Source organism: Anser brachyrhynchus (assembly GCF_964034855.1).
Source record: "Anser brachyrhynchus genome assembly, chromosome: 1".
NCBI classification, from domain to species: Eukaryota; Metazoa; Chordata; class Aves; order Anseriformes; family Anatidae; genus Anser; species Anser brachyrhynchus.
Genome location: NC_137694.1, coordinates 27,325,714 through 27,345,835, shown reverse-complemented (window position 1 = coordinate 27,345,835; position 20,122 = coordinate 27,325,714).

Genomic DNA, 20,122 nt, shown 5'->3' with positions numbered 1-20,122 from the left:
TGCTTTTCTGTCCCACCGTGGCAGATTTGAAGGAGTGAGGCATGTAGCCCTCTGTGCTCTCAAGCAGACAGATGTTGCTATTTCTGATAACACCACTTAGAGTCTTTGGTATGTCTATAACTAAACAGAACAAAAAAAAAAATAGTAGTTTAGAGCTCTTTGAGGGAAAAGAAATCATTTAATCCCCCTCTGCTCCCATCAGAGTGTTTAGTGTTTTGTTGAAGTGAACAGTGGGGTTCCAGGTACATTTCTCCCACTAATGAAGCATCCAGTCTCTACGAATCACACCAGTCATGGTGTACGTGTGTAAATGCATTTATCAAAGGCAAAGACATCACCCTTGAGTAATACTGTGCTTTGAAAAGAACTATGTCACAGACATCACTAATTTTAAAGAAGGAGGAAGGAATTCTGTCCATGTATTTCTTAAAGTTACGTTGGGTCTGTGTTTGCAGGTTTGTGTAGACACAGGTACACACGCAAGTGAAGGAATAGGGTTTGTGCTTCCTTCATCCATTTCTGAACTAAATAACAATGATATGCTGGTTCTTCAGTAAGAAGATGCTCTCACATTGTCAGAACTTAATTACAACCACTTATTAAACTTGCTTAGTACTTCAGAGTAAATGCAGTATTGCTTCTTCCTCATTTGGCAGGCACTTAGGAAGAGCTGGCAGAGATAACGTAGCCTTATATAATAGCTTTTTACCTTCTTTTGAGAGAAAACAGTATGATTTTACAGCAGTAAGTAGATAAAATGTCAGTTAAGTCAAAATATTAAGATGTAATGTGTGATCAGCACTCGGTGCATTAAGACTCTCGCTAAAGTTTATGCTTTTGATTTCAGCCTGCAGTTTAACCACGCCACTCCTCTTTCTCATCTAACTGAACTCAGCATCACACTATGGAATCTGGATCACTGACACACCAGAGTGATTTCTGATTATCACTGCTGTAACATAAAATCATTTTACCTATTTTTCACTGTTAGTATGAAAAATTATATTCTGTTTTCTGGTCAATGTATGCTTCTGGAGGCTCATTGTGAGATCTGGCAGCTAACATCCGTTCTTCAGCTGAACAAAACGTCTTCTCTTTTCTCTGCACTAAATTATTTGCACAGTACTATTTCTGTTGATTCCTCTGCATTTTAAGTTCATTGATGACAGAGCACCTTGATGAATGCAAACTTCCCAAAAAGTCCATCAACAGGAGTCCCAGGTTTCTGGCGTGGTGCACAGAGGCGGCAGCTGGAGATGCACGAAGCAGCTGTGTGCAGTTTGGGGTGGGTTCTGCAGTGACACTGGTGGAGGGAGCTCTCACCACCTTCTGGGTGGAATTTTCTGAATAAGTCTCATTTTCAAATACTTGTGCTACCATCACTGCTCAGGAAAGAAAGCTGAAAGGCAGCACTGATAACATCTCTCTACCAGATGCGAGATTTCAGAACTATGAATTCAAAAGAGAGTTTCCCACCTGGAAAATAATATGTTAGGGGAATTAAAAGTTGAAATGGAGGCTTTTATGCTTATTTAGTCTACTCTAATAAGGGTGAAATATCCCTTTATCTAAAAAACCTGAAGAGTTTAGGGAATATTTTACTTTTTTTTTTTACTGTAAATCAGGAAAGAAATAAATTTAGTAACAGAATCAGTGGATAATGTTCTCAAACAGCCCGAAGCAAAAAAGCATATGACTCACCTTTTTAGCTACAAAAACGTATCCTTCCCTCACAACACCACTGTTGTTACAGCTGCTTCCTTGTGGCACTTTCTGGCCTATTGCTTCTCCTTTTTGTATGTACCTCCTGGAATAGTTCTGCTACCTTTGTGCTTAGGCTGACAGTGATTGCAAGGACGCAGGCTAGAGCAGTGGAGAGGAGGCACCAAACTGCATCAGCCAGCCTGGGGCACCAAGAGGAATCCTGTCAGGGTGCTGGGAAAGGCCTCAGCCATGTATCTGGGCTGGCAGTGCAAGTGCAGGAAGACATCTCTCCAGGAGGAGGCTCCTAGCGCTTCTGGTACTAACACAGATTTTACCTACACACAAGTTGTGAATCAAGCTCTGCAGGCTCACCGAATCCTTCCCAGTATCTCACTGAATGATGCTTAAAAAACATTTACTCCTACTTACTTTTCTAGGTAGGAAATGGTGCAGAAAAGAGTGGAGAATATTGGAGCTGGGTTGGAAAACTATGGCCTGGGAAACAGCAAACTCTGAAACAACATAAGGGAAGAAAGAAATCTACCTTTGTAAGTTACAAAACACTAGTGGAAATTGAAAGCTAGTGGAAATATTGACAAGGTTAGCAAGTATATCAGTTAATTTTTTAGATCTTTTTCTACTCGTTTCCTGGGGATATTAGCCAAAGGTTTGATTTCCTGAAATGCAAAGGAATCAGCAGAAGTAAGAATAGCAAGAAGCTTCACTTTCACAGAAAGAAAAAAGAAAAGATTATTTGTTTAGTATGATTTCCTTTGAAGCAGACAGGAATTAGAAGGATAGGAATACTCTGATAATACTGTTAAATTATTTTTCTGTTATTTTTCCACATTCATTCCAATGATTTCCTGAGAGTGCATGTAAAAGCTGCCTGGCAATTTACAAACTAATTGAGAAGGCTTTTGAACCATGTGCTTACAGACTTTATTTTTTGTCCTATTTAAGAATGTACACATCAAATACAGACTGTAGCCAGTGAGAAAGTGATCAAAATAAACATTGAAATGGAGATTTTTAAAAAGCTTCTTCTAGCACTTTACCTTATGTTAGCTATGAAAGAAATATAATTTAGGTGTGAATATCCAGTGATCACAGAAGTGTCTGAAGCTGGTTGTCCTCCAGCTGGTGCAAGCCAGCATAGCTCTAGGAGCTTCCTCAGCTTTGCAACCATTGAAAATCTGGCTTCTTGTTTCTGGAGTTTTACATTCTTAAAGTTATAAAAGAGAAAACAAAGACTTTGGAGAAGCAAAGACTGTTAACATTTTTCTTCTTGTCTTGTCAAAACACCTGAATGAAAGGATGTCTCACAGTTTTAGTTGCAGTTCTTACAAGTTTTGCTGCAGTACCAGACAGTCATACTGTCACAAGGTATTAGCACTCCTGTTTCTGCAGCTACTGTGTGCTTTTTGATTATTTATTTATTTTTATGAAGTTGTTAGTGAATGCCATCTTTCTGCTAGAAAAAGATACAGGCTTTCAAGGACAAGTGATGGGCCTTCTGTTAATTGGTTAGATTTGCATCCAACAGTATGTAGTCTCCAGAAACACTATTACACTGCATGAAGAAAAAAGGCATTTAGTAGACATACTGCTTAATATACATGCTCACTACTGAAGAGCATCTAAGACTGCTTCCTTCTGATAAAGCACTTCTGCCCTCATGACCTGGTCTGTGCTGCTGAGTGATCGCTCTCTGCTAATCTGGGGCATTAGACCCACAAACAACCAGTTTTCCGGCCACATTCCTTCCATGTGGATGAGAGCTGCCGTTACACACCACGAGCCATAGAATAAGTGAGCAAGGGTCATTTCAGACCACCTACTGCAAGGTACCAAACCTGACTGCCAATGTGGCTGTGCAAGGCATATGGGTAATAGAAAATCTCCAGGGATCATCCCAGTGAGACAGCCACATGCACCTGACACTCACTGTCACTGTTTGCTTCTTGCATGAATACAAAGAGAAGATTTTAATAGCTTACTGTTGTTTTTTTTTTTTTTTTTTCTCTTGGTTTGCCAAAGCAGAAATGATGATCAAATAAAGGATTTAATAATAGATGGTCTGAACAAAGTCCAAATGTCCAGAACCAGCAGGCAGGACATTTAGCAAACAGTTGCTACACGAAGCCTTAAAACAATCTGAAATCTCACAGCGGAAAAATGAAGAGAAAAAAAAAAGGCATTTCATTGTTGGCAAACACGTGCACCATACTGCTCAAGAAATTATTACTAGATCAAAAATGTCAAGGGCCATGGACCAGTTTGGTTCTTGAGGCAACCCCACTGACTTCAGCCTAAGCTGATGGCTTCTCCAAGGACTGAAACTCATTCCATGGCTTCTTTGAACAACTTGAAAGTATCAGAAGTTATAAATATTTGAGAGGATCGCTTCTAAATTGGGCCTCTGGAAAATAAACAGAGATCAGACTAACAACAATGCTATGCGGGGAGGAGGAGCACGGAGGGGAAGGTCCCCAGCCAGGGCACGAGGCTTTTAAACCACACCTCAGGCTTTCCCTAGGGCACGTTGTTTGTCACCCATTCAGCTGTGTTCCTCGCCTTCAGGGGTTGCCGGCTGGCTGCTTCAGACTGGAGGAAACTTTGGCAAAAATCCCGAGTTCGACTCCTACTATAGCTGTGATTGAAATGGAAAGTAGATTTTTTAAAAAGGTAGCTTTGTTTAGCCTTCGTCTATTAAGAAAGATACTGGACAGTAGTTGTTAGTATTTTTGAAGGTATGGCTTCTGCCAAATGTTGCCAAACCAAACATATATGGCATGCAAACAGACAGCAGATTGCTTTGCGCTAATTTATGGAACTCTAGTGACATCAGCTGAGTGACTGGAAAGGCATTATAATCGCTCCAGCAAAATTCCTTTTTCCTCCTACTTGCTGCATGAAACTCTATGGATAACATACAAAGTCCCCTGAAGAGAACTGAAAAACTTCAGTTTATACATTTATACATTTACAAGAGTTATATCTGAGCGTTCTTATTCACAACAAAGATGTTGAGGATTTTCCTGATTATACACTGAGTTAAACAAAAACTGGTAATTTTATATAATGCTACTTTCATCTTATTCAAATATGAAGAATAAGAAGCAAACTTATTAAAAAAAAAAAGCAGGAGAAGCAAATGATGACAAATTTAGAAAACACATATACAATGTCTGTGCGAGTTACAAATATCCCTGAAATTTCTAATCTCCTGAGCAGGGAAGGTACTGCTGCTGGTGCAGATGGTACCCATGAGCAGCACAGCTTTATGGAGGCTGCCCATCACTTCCCTGGGGCTGAGAATGAGATTGCAATAACCAAAAGTTCACAGTTAGCTTTCTCTTATTTCCCCCTCTGATTTTTAATTTTGGTTTGAAGCTGAATTTCCAAGTGGAAATTCCTCTGTGGTTTGTGCATTGCTCAAGGTTAGGCAAATAATAAAAAATGTATAATGTCTACTGTAGTTTACTGCGGATGAATTGCTGTGCCCTAAGCTCTGCCTGATGCGTGGAAAAGCCTCCAGGCTGATAGGACAAACAGCAGAAACTCTAATAATGTAAGCCCCATATACAGAAAACTGTGGGTGTAGGCATCTGGAGCATTCAGCTGCAAAACAGCGTGAAGGAAACAGGTAAAAGCACAGCACAACTACTTGAAACCGAATGGTGTGAGAAGCCTTAGAGAAAAGGGGAGAGAGGGAGTGGACGCAGAGCCATCACCTGGGCTTGGCAACATTAATGTGGCATTCAGGAAGCAGCAGTGCCTGCAGCACCCTGGTTTAGGTCTAATCCCCCACCTTTGTATGATGCCAGCAGCAGCAGTGACCTTCACAGGGCTGAGCATCTCCACATGCATCACAAACCCCAAGTGACGGGTTCTTGGTCCAGGCAGGGGCACTGGTTCAACCTGGGGGTGATGTCCAAGGTTTCCCATCATATTCCGAGAGCCTTTTAAACTGCAGAGGAAAATGTCTAGGTAGCAATTGGCTGTCTGCACTGAGAAATACATCACAGTTCTGGATGTTGCTCAGGAAGCCACCACTCCCCAGCAAAGCTATTTGTAGCTACAGAGAGGTGAATGATATACGCGACTGGTAGCAGCTACTCATCCATCTGAGCTGAGCTTTTCCTGACCTACCGTGTTTCTTCTTATTGGAAAGAGAAAAAGAAGGAGGGGTAAAAAGATATATATAGAGAGTAAACAAAAGTAAGAGGCTTGAAAAAGGGAAGCCTTGTAACCAGATGTGGCTCAGAGGGTTCCCACTTCTGCCCGCACAGACAGTGACAGACACACATCAGCCTCCAACCCCAGAGCCTGAAACTCGATTTCTGACCACAAAAGCCAGGCAGCACTCACAGGATCAGCATGCTAGCCACAAACGGGACTAGATGCAATAACCTGCTGGTGAAAGCAGTAGGAGAGAGAAGAACAGACCCAGTGAGCTCCACTCTTGGCCATTCTCGTGCTTGGAGCCGGCTGCTGGCTCCTCTTGGTGGCCCAGGGCCTGGCACTGCTGTGCCTGGGGGCAAGTGCCGCAGCAGCATCCAAAAGTGGGAGAAAAGTAAAATAATGGCACACATGTTGACAGACAGGGGCAAGGAACCCCAGAAGAGGAGAGTTAGTCAGGTCTGTAAATAATATTTTCTGTGGGGAGAACTCAGAAGTATCAATAGTTAAAGGGCATTGAGAATTTTATTTGGGCTTTTTTTACATTTTTAAAGGTCTCCAATGGTTTTTTTAGATCATGTGTAAGAGTTTGGCATTTCAATAATGCCATAAACTTCACAGTAGCTCTGAAATGCCTGCAATTTTGCTTATCTCTTTTCTTCTGCAATGTTTATTCATGCCAGTGGTCCTCTGAGAGCACAACACATGAAAGCAGCACCCACCTCTGTGTTGCCATTAAGCTTCAAAGGCATGACTCTGTCTACTGTTTAAAATCACTTTCTGTAGTAAAGCAAAGTTATTAGCCCAAGCAAAGGAAAATAACATTCAGAAAAAAAGCCAGCCACCCTGTAATGTGGCTGTAGAATCTGCAGGTTAATTTTCCTTTACATGGATTCTTTTTTTTTTTTTTTTTTTCCCCCCAGAATATTTTAGGGATGTTGATGTTTTTACTAAGCTTCTCACTTGGAGTGACTCATAGCTGTGGCTTCCTATAACAGAAGGGATTCCTATTTGGGCTCCCTACAAGGCACCTCCTTGTTAATTACATATAAATCAGATGCAGGAAGAGATTAGCAGATTCATTCCAGCAACTGCAAGCAGCCCAGGTCCTCGACATTCACATTTTGCAGATTTGCAAAGAACGATGCCATGAACAGCACAAAGGCTTGGGGCAGCTGAAGGGTGGAGGGGAGCAATTTGTTTTCCAGAAAAATAAATGAATAAATAAAAAATAAAGAATAGTTTCTTGAGCAAGGGGTTATAACTGAAAAGAAAAACAGTAGAAATACCAGGAATAAAAGCAAACCTGTGCTGACATGAAATGTAACTACTCTAGAGGTATTGGGTGCTTCTGATTTTTTTGTTTTGGATGCAGGGAGTTAAAAAAACAAAACAACAACAAAAAAAAAAAACCAGCTTCACAGGCTTTGATGGGAATCAGCAGCACTGTTAAATGACCAATTTAAAAACAATAAAAACCACTGAACTCCATGCACATGCTGTAACAATCTGGACTAGAAGGTAAACAGAGCATTAATTCATCCTGCAGCTGATTGCAATGCTGTTGAGAACAGGGACAGAACCTATAGCAGCTGAGAAATGAAAATGGGTGGGAAATCAGATTGAATTTGGAGCAATGTGAATTTACATGTCCTGGCTGAAATAGCAAAGATGTCTGAAATGCTACCAAGGCAAGCTCCCCCAGTCTGGCTGAATCACAGACTCACAGAATGGTTTGGGCTGGAAGGGACCTTAAAGGCCACCCATTTCCAAACCCCTGCCATGGGCAGGGACACCTCCCACCAGACCAGGCTGCCCAAAGCCCCATCCAGCCTGGCCTTGAACACCTCCAGGGATGGGGCACCCACAGCTTCTCTGGGCAGCCTGTGCCAGGGCCTCACCACCCTCTGAGTGAAGAATTTCTTCCTCATGTCTAATCTAAATCTTCCCTCTTTTAGTTTAAAACCATTACTCCCTGCCCTATCAAGCCCTGAAATTGATTCGGCTCCAGGGCTTAAATACAGATTAATTCCTTCCTGGCTGGGGCCTGGCAGGGCCAGTTATCACCTCCTGGAGAAGGGCAGCCGGTAGCCAGGAGGAGTTCAGGGTGCACAATACCAAGGGGGAACGAACCTCTACCATGGGCAGAAGGAGGGGGACATGACACGGCCACACCACCAGATCCTCACTGCAGGGCCCGGTGCGCCTGTGCTACCAGGCGAGGATTGATCCTGGTCTCACATCTGATGCTCGTCTGGAGCCAGCAGTTATACCAACGCAAACTTGTATAAATTTACATTAGAATGAAACTCATAAACTGATCCCACTGCAATACGTGTTTATATTTGACAGCCTGCAAGTTTTGCTCAGGAAACTAGTGAAAAGAGAAAAGCTGTTCCAAAACAATTTCATTTGAAAAGCCTCCAAGTTATACATTCCAGCACAGTAAACAAGGTTCCCTTATGAAAGTGGAGTTAAATGTCTCTGCGTGGGATCAACATTTAATATAGGTGAATTTGCAATCTTTCCTTTAGAGATTTTACTGTCAGCATAAGCATTTATAAGGCAGATATTAAGAACATTTGATCTGTTTAAGAGCTGAACTGGAAAGAATGCTACTTTTAATCTGGAAACATTTTTACAGGCTCTTAGTCACAAAGACATTTGCCACAGAGTTCTCCAAATATCCTGGTTTAGCTGAAACTTGACAGAGACTGACTATATCCCAGTGCTTTTTCTTAGATCCTTTTCTTAGAAGCTGGGAGAAAAGGTAAAGGGACAAAAAAGTCAAGCTAGCCCTTAGAGTTGTAGATCCAGCATCTGGGAGTGTTTGAGACTTCTTGTATGGCTCCCAAACACCATGTCTGTGCTTGCATTTCCCTTCTTTGATACCAGGGTATATAACTTTCCTCCTTGGTAAGTAAGTAGGTGAGATGCCCTCCCATCCTCCCATTGTGCATTTCTTCCCAGCAGCCTGGCCCATGCAGCAGTGGTACATCCCAGGCAGACTCCTCAGGAGCTGAGCACAGACTGCAGAAGCAATGGTGACGCACCTCCACTGGAAAAAAAATAAATGGAAAGTTGGGGGAAGGGGGGACAAGACACTCACAGGGCAGAAGAAAATAAGGCTGCTGAGCTGCTGCCAGAAAAAGAAAAAAAAAAGAAAAAGGACCCAGAATTTCAAAAATATATATATTTTTTTTCTTTAACATATGTTCTTTCATTGAAATTGGATGTTAAAAGAAAAAAAAACAAAGTTGGACTGCAGTTATTGTCACCAAAATGCATAATTCTTCATCTTAAGTCTTTACAGTATACTTTCTCCATATTTTGCTAGAGCAAAGCCATATATCAAATAGATAATGTAGATAATGTTATTATTTAAATATATGATAATTATCCAGCATTTAATTATCACTGCTTTTGGAATATTTAAATTATGCTTTTTAATAAGTGAACTAGATTTTCAGCATTGTTTGCTATGGTCAAGAGTGTTCAGGCCAATAGTTGTCCAGCATAGACAACAGTCAGTTTATATATATTTACAGTTGGTTCGCAGGAGGCAGATGTCAAAAGCAGCGAAAACTGAAGGGCTGGTGCCAATTTACTTTTCCACTGGGGCTCCTTCTCCTTTCAGGGCAGACCTCTTTGTACTGAACTTGGGAAGCTATGGGCAGAGCATTAGAGGCAAAGGGTTTAGGTGTATTAGGTGCTATGAGAAGTCACCTACATATAAAACAAATCCTCTTTATCTTACAAATTTTATTTTTGATCCTGATTTTTCTGTTCATATATGTCTGGCTTTGACTGCAAGTTACGCACACTATGGACATATCCACAGTGAATAAAATTTGCTTTCTTGCCTTTTTAAATTAACTTTGTTTCAGTCAAAAAAAGAGAGTCATTTTACACATAGTGACAGTTGTGATGTTGTGTTGTAAATAACTGCTTCCCACGATGACCATATTGGTTTGAAAAACATCTTTATCTGACAGTCCACCTACTTGTTTGTATGTATGTTGTGAGTTGATCTCAGCTATATTCTGTCACTATGGTGAATATATAGATCACTCTATCAAAAAGTAATTTGCCAAGCTCTGTTTCCTTTTACTGATCTTGGGTTATAGTTACTCCTGCTACCATTCCTTTGTTACCATGCTTAAAGGTAACTTACTGAACAGTTCAAAAAGGTTTTAGATTCCATTAATATCTTGGATGTTCTCTTATAGTCTCTACTTTAAAAATAAATAAATAAATAAACAAACAAACTATTAAATGTGAATCTACCCATTTCTTGCTCTACAATGAGAAAAAGGCTGAAAATAAAGATGAGCTTATTGGGAACTAGAGCTGATATACTGTTTAAGATCCTCTGGAAGAAAACATTCAAAATTCTGCCTCAGAGGTAAATATAGGCAAATTTCAGAACATTCATCAAGTAGTTGCTTATATGCACCACACAGATAATAATCTGATGAGCAAGGGTTTCAGGAGCAGAACATAAATTGAAGTCAGATGCAGCTAAGCTAGTCAGACATAAAACAATTTGCTTTCCATAGGTCATTAAGAAGTTAAGGGGGTATTCCACAAAACCAAGCTACTTACAAACATTTTATCATATTATTTGTATTTTGGATGTAATTAATGTGTTATTAATAATTGTTTTAACAGGCAATTATTGACAAAAGATTGGAAAAATTGAAGACTAAATAAACTGAAGACAAAACTACACCTAATTGCCAAAGCATGGTGTTGCCTTCCTGATAAAACCCAACCAAAACATACCAATCTGCATATTTTGTGTTTTCTTTCTATGAAGAGGAAATAGTAACAAATATCCAAGCCAATACCCTTCCTGTAGCCAAACTATGCCTATTCAGGAACTATGTAATCGGATACAATATAATATCGTCATTCATCATCTAAGACATTCAGTACAACTTCACTGATATCAGAAGGTCATTTCTTCCAATGAAAAACATAACTTTGTAATCCAAAAATATTTTTGCTGGCTTCAGCAAAAAAAATTTGATTAAAACAGTCCTGAGGTCATGGCATCTTGAGGCTGCTTGGTTCCTGACATTTCTCATAGCTGTCCTACATGAATGCAAGGACTTCACAGAGAATCTTCAGATGGTTATATTTACAATTTCTTCTTCCTCTTCATCAAAGTCAAGGAGAATTGAAGGTGCTCAGGAACTCACAAAAGCAGAATCCCTATTTATAATCTTCTTAGTGCCAGAACAAGTGTCAACTTGTCTTTGATCCTGTAAATAGAAAGGTCTCCCCATGCTCTCATTAATAAGAGCTGGGAACTACCATTTTTCCTGGCCCTGTGCCTTTCTGAGTCAGAAAGAGCTATCAGCTCCAGGCTCATCACCTACCGCTGCGGCCCCTGGAGACACAAATTCAAAAGATGGCAGGTGATATAGACAGGCATTGCAAAACAGTACCAAATTCCCAGAGTTAAGACTTTATTATTTATTAAATGCAATTTTAACATCACAGACATTTTTTTCCTATCAGTCTTAAGGTTCCATCCAAGTTTTAAGAGGTGTCCCGTTTTTCAAAATTAATAGTTGACTGTGACTGATGAGCAGGACACACACAACGGTTGGAGGGTTCACCCCTTTCTTTAGCTACACGGAAGCAGTGCGAAGTAAAGGCTGTACTTGTAAGGACAAGGCCTCAAAGCCAAAGCTTGCAGTCCCCAGAGGAGAAAAGTAGGATGCAATCCTCATTTGGGTGGGACTGCACATTTTGAAAGTGATTGCATTAGGAACAGGGGAGCACTTGTGTGCAGAGAAAAATATCTTACCCTCCTCAAGAACAAAAGGAGGAAATACCATCACTTCTTCTTTTGGATGTATTTTGTCTACATCAAATAGAATTTTGTACAAGTGCATGAATATACCCACATATATGTATGCATAAGCACATACTGGCTTTTAAGATTAAAGCTGCTGAATGCTCTGGGCTAATCACAATATCACGATAGCTCCATGCTGCAGTCTGATGGTGGGAGATGGAACAGAAGGGAAGAAGGATAAGGATAGTGGAAAGAATAGGGGTGCCAGCAAATAAATTGTCCAAAAATTGACAGCCTTTTGCTGCTTTATTCCCTCTTCTTTTCTCAGCATGTGATTCTATTGTCTCATTTATGAGCAGTTTGAACCGTTCAGCCCCCTCTGTTTGGGAAATAGGTGCAAGTGTTTACTTCTTGCTCTAGCAATGCCTTTTAATGGCAGCACAGAGGGTTATTACTTTTCTTATCTCTGAAATATGCTTAATGTGTTTTGACATCCTCACCAAAAAAAAAGTCTTAACTCATTAGTCATCTCATGTTTTCTCATCATGGATATTATTCATAACTTTTGCTAATTTGCTAAATGGGCCAAAATGGGTATATTAATTCCACTGACAGCGGCGATGTATTCAGAAGAGCAGGCGTATCGCAGACTTCATTAGTGCCACTGAGTCATCCACATCAATCCAAAATCACAGGTTGTGGTATTGCCCAGAAAAGACATGACTCATTTAGAGGCAGCTCTTCAATTCTGATGCCCGCTTCCCAGGCTGTTTACATATTCATTCTAAATCAGAGATGAGATTCCGTACTCCTAGCAGAGTACAAGCCACATGGGAGCCCTCTTGTCTACCCCTTCTCTGGGTTCATGATTTCTTCACCTGTGCTATCAGTATTCTATCAGCAATAGGAAGGATGGAGTGTGACCCCATCCCAGCCTAGTGCAGAGGCTGGGAAATGGGAGGGGGCTGGGACTTCCTCAGGATGTGGAGGAAACTGAATCAGATCTCCCACTTCCCAGGCAAGTGCTTTGCCCCTAGGCCATCAGGACAACATGGCCACTGCCTCTTCCCTAGGGAGTTTATGGCTATCTCTTGCTATACTGGGACCACTTCCAGCAAATCAACACACAGAGCAGCTTCATTTAGCCAAAGAAACTGTAGCCAAGTGCAAGGTGATGCACCCAGGTCGGGGAAATCCCAGACAGGAGTACAGACTGGAAGAAAAATCCATTGAGAGCAGCCCTGCAGAGAAGGATTTAGGGGGTTCTGGTGGATGAAAAGCTCAACATGAGCCAGCAGTGTGTGCTTGCAGCCCAGAAGGCCAACTGCATCCTGTGCTACATCAACTGGTCCTTTCACTGGTGGCTGAGGAATTGCCTCACCACTCAGCTTGGTGTCACCTGCAAACTTGCTGAAGGTGCACTCAATCCCATCTTCTATGTCAGTGATGAAGATATTGGAAAGCACCAGTCTCAAGACAGATCCCTGAGGGACACCACTTGTCACTGGCCTCCATCTGGACATAGAACCATTGACCACCACTCTCTGGGTGCAGCCACTGAGCCAATTCCTTATCCACCAGATGGTCCACCCTTCAAATCCATATCTTTCCAACTGAAAGATTAGGATGTCATGTGGGATCATGTCAAAGGCCTTTCAGAAGTCCAGGTAGATGACATCGGTTGGTCTTCCCTTGTTGACCGATGCAGTCACTCCATCATAGAAGGCCACCAGATTGGTCAGGCATGATTTGCCCTTGGTGAATGCACACTGGCTGTCTCGGATCACCTCCTTGTCCTGCGTTGTCTTAACATTGCATCCAGGAGGATCCGTTCCACAATCTTGCCAGGCACAGAGGTGAGGCTCCTGGTCTGTAGTTCCCCAGGTCTTATATGCCTTCCTAATTTCTAATTCACATTATAATATTTTCTGTAACAACACAACTTTTGTATAAGAAAGTCACACAGTTACATCCGTTCTAGATAGGATAACATGACTAAACTGATATCAAACCTGAGAAAAAGAAGTTAAAAATAAGAGGTTTTATTTATTGACACTAACTTTTCATTCTTATTTCCTTGCAGATTTTTATTTCAGATCAAATCCGAGGTCAGGTGGAATTTCAGAATATCCTGACTCTTCTTAACATTCTGGATTTGGGGCTAGGGCCTTCATTTTCCTTTATGTAAAATAATAAAAATAACAATTATATCATATGTAGATATCAAATACCTACCCTTTTTCTTCTGAAATGGATGAACAATGAAAAATATCAAATTTTCCATGAAGGCAAAGGTGTTTTTTTCTAGCTCAACAGAGTCAGTAAAAGGGTAGTGAAAAGGACAAAGTGAATGGGACAAGAGGCAGATGGAAATCTGTTAGCCGGTCTGGCTTTCATTAGCAGTTTTGACTGAATTACTCGGATACATTTCAGTATTATTAGATCAATATTGTATCACGGAAAACTGTTATTCCAGAAAATTTCAGTCCATTCCTAATCAGAACACAATAGACCACGAATGACTTTTCAATTGTTCTTTAAACAGGACCTGGAATTCTAATTGATTATACATTTACAATTCCCTTGGAAATTAGATAATACTTAAATGAAGTTTCTTCTTTGACTCTTTAGCAAAAAATCCTGCTGGGGATCCTTATTACTTTTTAATGATTCAGAGCTTGCAGAATGTCAATTTCATAACAAGAAGATGATTTAGTGCAGAATGTAATAAAACCTGTCTTACTGTGTTAGAAAAGTATATATTTTCATATTTTTGATATTAAAAAGAAAAAGTGCTAAAAAGTGCTAAAAGCAAAGAATTTTGCCTGTATACCACTGAAGTCATTAGTTTTGTCACTAATTTCACTAAGAGAAGGACAGAAACTGGAATAAGAGTGTATAAACAGTATTCTGTGAAGATTGTATAGTTAGAAGCCATTTAGTGCCCATCAAGACTTTCCTTCCTTACAACCTTGCTATGCACAATGCTCTTTAGGCCAACTACCATTAGAGATTTAGTGAATAGGTGTGAAGTATGTGCTGTTTGCTGAATTTTTAATATCTAAAACAGAATGCTCTGTTCCCACAAAGCGATAAAAATGTCTGCATCCTAAGGGCATTTTTATATTTGCGTTTGGAAAATATTTGTCTCTTCACAGCTGTTACCCAGCCAAAAAACAATGCGTGAGTGCAGCCAACAACTTGGAGTGGAAAGGAGCTATTTATTTCCTCACTATGGTCCAAGGTGTTTTCAGGATTGCTGAATATAGTTTCCTGTTTTTTAGACAGTTCTGAAAAGTGGACCTTTGGGGGAACAAATTATTCTGAAAGTTGCAGCAACTTGAGAGTAATGTCATTGATTTCCTTAGAATTACTGCTGCCTCAAGTCACAGTAACTTAGATTCTTTTGTGTTTTATGAAACAACACAATGTAACTGGATACATGTTCAAGTATGGAATTATCTATACTTCTGCTATCCAATGCTGGGAGCAGCTTTAGGTTTCTGAAGTCTTTGGAGTGATCGGCGCAACTGCAGATGACATTTGAAATATAGCTGGGTATCCATGCCTATGTCTTTCTCTCATATATTTCTGTCTTTCATGGCAAGAAAACAGTAGTTTTTGCCAGGTGTGTGTTCCCCTCTTGCCTTCTCCCAGCACAATTTTCAGTAGGCTATTGGCAAGCTCTGTGAAGCCCAGCAATTTATAATAGTCTCCTTATTGATATTTACTGAAAATTCAAGGCATTCTGGCGCATCACTGACCACAAGTCCCTTTGAGCTGAATGAATGACAAATGTGAATATATTGCTATATTGCAGTTTTAGGTGGTGTTTTGTTTTGTTTTCTAGAGAGAAGTACAAAATAAGAAATGATCCTTAATTATTAAGTAATACCAAGACTCAAAATCAATATTCCGTTCTCTCTAAATATAGCATAGAGTTATTACATCCCTTTCTACCTTTTTTTGTATGATCATTTTACTGCCCTTTAATGTGCAAGTTCCCTGGTCTGTGGTTTCTGCTGGTGGGAAAAATAAAACCAACAGACAAACAGACATTAGTGTTTTTTTGTTTTGTTTTGTTTTGTTTTGTTTTGTTTTGTTTTGTTTTTCTCAGGATCTATGCAGTTCAGGACTCAGTATAGCTCCAGCTAGACAGTGGTAAGCCTCCTCTTGATATTTGTCCACATAGTTGCTTTCTTTGCGGTATTGCATACATATTGTCAGTCTTGGTTCGTTACAAAGGCATGACAGCATCTTTGCAGATTTGGCAAAATAACAGAACTATAACCCATCTTTCTATGTGCAACTTGTACTTGAATTACATTTTGAATTCTTGGCTGCCCAAAGTTAACATAACTTTAGATGCAGCATGCTTAATCTTTAACCATGAGATTTACAGTAAACATAATCTAAGTGTGGTTCAGTAGATTAAATTAAACAATTGCTGTTGAATAAAGATCAGGTTTAAATCTCACTAGACCCAGGGGAATTCCTGTCTTGTAAGTTTTGCTGGTGAATGTATTTGATTCCTGTGCTCGGGACACCCACTCATGACTTAGCTAGAAAACCATTCACAGAAATTTGTTTATTCAGTAGGTCAACATTTATCTTGGAATGTAAATATTTTAAGACCAAACAGGGATTGCTAATAGAATGTAGTATTTTCAAGAAGATGATCCAATGAAAGATGTCCTCGAAAGATGTTGGCTTGCCCCTTTTACTCTTCAGAATGTGTGATTTTATGCATAATTCAAGTTTTACTTTTCCTGGAGGACTTCCTAGCATTTGCGGAATTAGTAAAATTATCAGGTTGCAAAGATCTACAGAGCAAAATCTCATCAAATGAGTTTTTTCCACACTTTGTCAGGGAGTGTAGTGACCGGACAAGGAGTAGTGCCTTTAAACTAAGAGAGGGTAGATTTACATTAGGTACTAGGAAGAAATTCTTTACTTAGTGAGGGTGGTGAGGCACAGGAACAGGTTGCCCAGAGAAGCTGTGGATACTCCATCCCTGGAGGAGTTCAAGGCCAGGCTGGATGGGGCTTTGGGCAACCTGGTTTGGTGGGAGGTGTCTCTGCCCATGGAAGGGGGTTGGAACTGGGTGGTATTTAAGGTCCCTCCCAACCCAAACTGTCTGTGATTCTATGATTCTATGTTTTTAATCATTTTTAATATTTTTTTGTTCTGCTCATACTCAAAATTCTGTTAACATCTGAGAACACTGTTGTCCCTTCTACAGAATCTTTCTTTCTCAGCTAAACTGTGCAAGCCTACCATCCACAACTCTGAGGACCTGAGGCTGCACTTTTATTGACAAAAACAGAGTATGAAATGGAGCTCTTAAACGGATAACTAAAAGATGTTCAGCATTTCTTATGTTCTCTATTTTTCTTGAGAAAAATACATAAAATCTGCATGTATGAACAAGGAAGTATGTGTTGGTGGGGAGTTTAATGTAGTAATTTCTATATTTAAGAAAATAATTAATAATAATTAACCAAAAATAATAATAAGAAAAAAGAAATAACTCAGATGAAAACCTGAGTGTATTGAACAAGAAAAACTTGAAAAAATTAGCAGTAATATGAATCAATGAGGAAAACAGATATTCTGCTTTAGTTATTATCAGGCTGGAAACAATTTTACCGTTATCTATGTATATTGTAATGATGCAGGCTTTTTTAAATTTCAAAGACAGACTTTCTAATCACACAAGCTGATGGAGAAATCTGCGTAATCAATGATGTCACATATTTTACAGTACCAGTGTGGGAAATATGTTTCCACAGATGTACTACTAATCATCATTAATACCCAACATTGATTCCATAGTTATATTATTAGTGCTTTATATTCTGTAATTATATTTTCAAAATACCTTCCTAATGATTTCTCAGCCCACTTCTAGGAAAAATGGGTACCTATTGCTGGAGTGACTCTTACAACATAGAAAACATTTACATGGCCAAGGAAAAATGAAAAATCAGAAAAAGTGGTGTCATGAATAATCTAATATCATAATACATTTAACAAGGGAATGATTGTCTTGTTTTTCTTCTTATTTTACCAATCCATGGTAAAAATAATAGTCTACACATCACATATTCTGAGGAAATGATAGAACTTCCTGTACTCTCACATCTGGAACATTAGCAAGCTCAACCTCCAAAAAAATAGAGGCTAAATAATTTACCACGCTGTTTATTTCAAAGACCTCCTTCCAGAATTAAAGGAAATCTATTTGCATGTTTCTAAAGGCATTGTTTCTTCAGTCTGTGATGTTCATCAGTAAGGTTTGCTGCTTTTGTTTTTGTAATCTAAATAAATATAGTTCAATGGTTTGGAACTCCGTGGTTATCCCAGTGGATTCCTCTATGTCTATTGTCTAAGGTAGAACTAGGGGAAGCAAAAGGATGACTAATTTTATGTACACGAAATGATGGAAGCAAGTGGAAATCTCTACAGTTTGTTATAATCTGCTACTCTTGTAAAGCCTAATGACCTGATAGCTTCTGAATCTCTGACAGTTAGGTTTGTATTTTCCATTTTTCACTCACTACATCCTAGTTACCACTTAACTAAAGTCATATGTAACAAATTCTGTGTAGCCATTACTCATCCATAGTTTGCACAATAAAGCAAACCTCTGAGGTTTCTCCAGCAAAGCATCTGCTTGCACCTTGGGCGGAACTTTGTGGGAATGAGATTTTCCATTTTGTGGAAAATTATACGAAATGTGTTTAAAATTGTAAATAAACAATTTTAGAATTCTCTGATATTTCCTACGAATCAGGCTGTTCTGGTATTCCCTACCAAAATAGCACTGAAAATGACTTATATTTTCCAAGTTCATTTTAGCAAAATATGGGGGAAAAATAATTTAGAAGTGTTGGTTGATGCCACCCCTAATTGTGACCCAAACCACCACCTGTTTTGCAATGGAAATAAAGGTGACTCTAGGCAGGATCACACAATGCAGGACTGAGCCCAAGGCTATACAGACAAAAACCTGGAAGTCAATACATAACTGAAACAAGCTATACAGCAGATGGATTTTATTCTAAGCCTGTCTGTAGGCTATTACACTGTCTATAGTCAAGAGAGAGAAATTTCCTCCTGAGGGCATTTTATCCTAACCATAACATGCATGTCTAAAATAATTAGGCAAATCACTTTCTGAAGAGCCTTCTCTTCTGCTAATTGTAGAAGGACTAGCTTAGGCTAAATATCTAAGTTATAGAGTTTCCACTTTTAAGACAGTTAAATTTGGAAGAGAGAAATCTTTATATATGTTTTATTATTGACTCGAGATGGCCATGATTTCATCCAATCTTTTTGTGTAAAATGGCTGTTGATGTTTAAAAACATAACTGCTGCAACTGAGAGAAACTCAGGTCCATAAAACCTTTGAAGACCAAATTGTTCCAGGGATCCCCTGAAGATATCTGGAGTTCATTGCCATCTCCACACTCTCTCTAGAAAATGACGCCTAGAAGATAGAGATCAGAGATGTCTTGGGGAACTCCTCCTCATGGACAAATGTTGCATTAAGCATCATTTGAAGTTCATGAGAATTTTTATTCCTGACTAAAAATGTGAACTGTATTAGCCATTTGGCCCCTTTGAATCATAGAATCACAGAATGGCTTGGGTTGGAAGGGACCTTAAAGATCACCCAGTTCCAACCCCCCTGCCATAGACAGGGATGCCACCCACAAGATTAGGTTGCTCAGGGTCTCATCTAATCTGGCCTTGAACACCTCCAGGGATGGGGCATCCACAACCTCTCTGGACAACCTGTTCCAGTGCCTCACCACCCTCTGAATGAAGAACATCATGAATAACTTCATTAAAATTTGGTCAAAGTCCTAGTCACAGAGTGGACATTGTACTTCAGCTTATAGAGGAAAGGCTTGGAAGACAAAGGGCAAATTTTGAATTGTCCTTAAAGTTGTGTAGAAGGCCAGTGAAAGGTGACTGAGGAGAAGGGTGGGACATTTCCATTTCCTTGAGTAAGTCCATGATTTAGCCACTGAACTTTGGACACTGAGAAGCTATGAGAGTTAAGAGCACAAAAGTGGCAGCAGGAATAGTTAGGATGGGAAATGATTAAGGCATAAACAATGTGGAGATGGAAAGTACTGCAACAGGCCATTGGGAAATAATGATTACAGTGTCAGTATTGAAGTGCCAAATGTGTTTTCTGCTGACTGAAGTGGACCCAGGATTTCTTTGTCTCAAAGCACAGCACTGCTAAAAATGAAATATTTGTCTCAATCAGTAAATAAAATCTAAATAAAATGGTGCTGCCTCCCACTTTCTTGGCGGACACATTTGTGCTACAGGTGGTCATGGACAGAAGCTCATCAGTGTTGGACTAGTCAGCAGCCCACGTTCCTCAAAGTGATTTTCCCAATGCAT